General features: G+C 41.2%; 1 non-coding gene across 1 annotated transcript; it reads left to right on the top strand.

Moving 5' to 3' along the window:
- Positions 1 to 2,806: 2,806 nt before the first annotated feature.
- Positions 2,807 to 2,932, top strand: LOC129677610 (U6atac minor spliceosomal RNA). The gene has a single exon (XR_008720222.1). It is a non-coding gene; the product is annotated as a U6atac minor spliceosomal RNA (small nuclear RNA).
- The last annotated feature ends 268 nt before the right edge of the window (positions 2,933 to 3,200 follow it).

Below are 3,200 nucleotides of genomic sequence, written 5' to 3'. Positions count from 1 at the left end.
TTTTTTTTTTTTTTTTTTTTTTTGGTTTTTTTTGTTGTTGTTGTTTTTTGTTTTTTGTTTTTTTTTTTTCAAAAGCAAGATAAAATACTAAAAGCTCATACATCATTCTGGTATACAGCTAGAATAGAGGGCCAATCCAAAGCAAAAATTGGAGCGAAGCCTGGTAGTACATGATAATACTCAGCATCTAGGAGGACAAGGAAGTAGGATGATATGCTCAAGGCCAGCCTGGGTTATTTAATGCGATCCTTTCTCAAAAACAAAGCTACAAACTGCATTGATGAAATGAACAATATCCAACTGGTTTGGATAGGCACCATATGAAACCTGTATCCATGTGTATTGGCTGGCTTTTCTGTCACCTTGACATAAACAAGAATGGCACCAGATGAGAAATTTTCTCAATTGAGAAAATGCCTTCATTGGATTAGCCTGTAGGTAAGTCTGAGGGTCGTTTTCTGTTCTTTTTTTTTATTATCTTCTTTTCTGTGTGAGTGTTTTGCCCACATGTCTGTCTGTGTATATTGCCTGGATGTCTGGTGCCCTCAGAGTCCAGAAGAAGGGTCAGGTCTTCTGAAACTAGAGTTACACATGGTTGTGAGCCATCATGAGGGTGTTGGGAACTGAATCTGGGTACTCTGGAAGAGCAGCCAATGCTCTTAAATGGTGAGGCATCTCTCCAGCCCCGGAGGGTCATTTTTTTTTTTTTAATTTATTTATCATTGATGTGGGAGGGCCTAGCCACTTACCAACCCTGGGCCATCGGTCCTAGGTTGTATAAGATGGTAGGCTGAGCAAGCCATGGGAAGCAAGCCAGTAAGCAGCACTCCTCCATGTATCAGCTCCTGCCTCCAGGTTCCTGCCCTGACTTCCTTTGACGATGAACAGTGATGTGGAAGAGCAAGCCAAATAAACACTTTCCTCCCAATGTTGATTTGCTCATGATCTTTATAACAGCCATAGGAAGCAACAAAGACACCACACCCTCTCCCAAGAGCTCAGCTGGAAGACTCTAATTTGCTTCAGTTGAATGGGATGAGTTATAAAACTTTTTGAAATCCCAGACAACATGAAATGAAACCTGGAACGCTGTTACCAAGCACTGAGCAGTTTTCTAGGCCCTGGACTTGCTTCAAGTTGTCAAGAAAAGTCAGCCTGGAGTATATGGTGAGACCATTGTGTCAAAAAAGATTTTTTTTTTAAAGTAGAGAAAGGACTGGGGAGATAACGACAAAAAGCCTGAGCTTTATCCCCCAGGACCCAGGTGGAAGGAAGGAACCAACTCCCAAAAATTGTCCTCTAACCTCTATATGCACATTGTGGCTGGCATGCATGTACATACACATACAGACAGACAGACACACACAAACAGAGAAATAAATAAACCAAACTTTAGAAACAAAAAAAAGGCCATCTGACAAGAGCCTGCAAACGTACGTTTGATGAGCAGATCTCTGCAGCGCATATACAGGGCAGGAAGTATGGAACTGGAATGTCTGCTACTTCCTGGCTCTCAAGTTTATGGCAAGAACTCACAGTGAATTCAGTCAGGTTCAGCAGGAACTCCAGGATACAAAAATAAATAAACAAGTGTTTAAGCTCACCCCAGAGGAAAGAAGATGAGGACTCTACTGGAGAAGAAGTAGTTTCTGGGAGCCACTGTGGAATATTGGAATTGTATTTAGAGAGGCTTTCAAATACCTCCTTGGAAAAGTGTAAGTGAGTGAAATCATAGTATGAATATCCATGTTCTTCCCCTCTCATGGTGTTCAGCTTCTAAAGGAAAAGGGTTCTTCCTGCTACAGCTCCTGGGTTTCCTTTATTCTAGAGAATACACAGGAAAATCTACAGAAAAAGACTTAAAAAAAAAAAAAAAAAGCCCGGTATGGTGGTGGCGGGAGGCAGAGGCAATTGGATCTCTGTGAGTTCAAGGCCAGTGTGGTCTACAAATTGAGTTCAGGATAGCCAAGGCTACACACAGAAACCCTGCCTCAAGAAACCAAAATTAACAAAATCTCTACATATTCCAATAGGAAGGAAATGGACAAAGTGAGGGACGGGGGAAGCTAGTTGCATAGATTTTTTTTTTTTTTGAGGGGCCTTCGGGAGGGCTGGAAAGTGATGGTGGGAGAGATTTTTCAGAGATGGGTGATCAGTGGTATGAGAGGTTTTACAGAGTTGGCAGTGTAGGGAGGAGACATTTAAGAAGTTAGGTGAAAATTAAAATGTATTTCTGCTTTGGCCCTTCTCAAGAGATTGAAATAAAGCTAAAAATAACCTGTTAAGAATTTCAACCACTGACCTAGAATTATTTGGATGGATGCCTTGCAATAAATGAATCACATAAGACCCTGACTTATATGAACGTTCTAAAGGGTAGATGTGGCAAAAAAAAGATGAGTTAGAATTAATTATAATTAAGATCTGGCAAATGTTTAGAGAGACTGTCTCATTCACAAAGCAGGAATTAACTGTTGAGGACAAATCTACTAAAGACAGAAAATAAGCTTTTGAATATCACAAACTCTAACTGGAGAAGAGTTTTTCTGAGTCACTTTCTTGGAACATCATGCAAACAGGAAACAAAGGAGATTAAAAGAGAAAAAGTTGAGGGAACAAGAACAGATTGAGCAGCGCCAGCACTAAGCTAATGTAACTTCCAGGAGAGCTAAAGAAAATAAACGGGAGAAAATAATTTTTTGAGATGAAAAATCCTCAGATATGAAAAAAAAAGAAGCACCAATTCTCACATTTTAGAGTCACTGGGTGGGGCTAGAAAGATGCTCATCAGTTAAGAATGATTGTTGTGTTGTATGAAAGGAGAGAAGGTTAGCACTCCCCTTGACAAGGATGGAAGAGGCCCTTGGGCCTAACAACACACATACGGCTAAGGCATTGCCACCTACTTCGTGGCATCTAACCACTGTTTTTATCAGAAAGGAGAGGAGAACCTCCCCTATCAGCGGACTTGGGGAGTGGCATGCATGCAGAAAGGGGGGGAGGGGGGATCGGGAGGGGAGGAGGGAGGGGCTTATGGGGGGATTCAAAATGAATAAAGTGTAATTAATAAAAAATTTAAAAAAAAAGAATGATTGTTATTCCTGCATAAGTCTCAGGTTCAGTTCCCTGAACCCATGTCTGGTGGCTCCCAACTGCTTGTAACTCCAACTCCAGGGAGTCTGATACCCTCTTCTATCCTC

This window comes from Psammomys obesus, unplaced genomic scaffold, assembly GCF_907164565.1.
Source record: "Psammomys obesus unplaced genomic scaffold, mPsaObe1.curated_primary_1811, whole genome shotgun sequence".
Taxonomy (NCBI): domain Eukaryota; kingdom Metazoa; phylum Chordata; class Mammalia; order Rodentia; family Muridae; genus Psammomys; species Psammomys obesus.
This window is presented reverse-complemented; position numbering and strand designations above follow the sequence as displayed.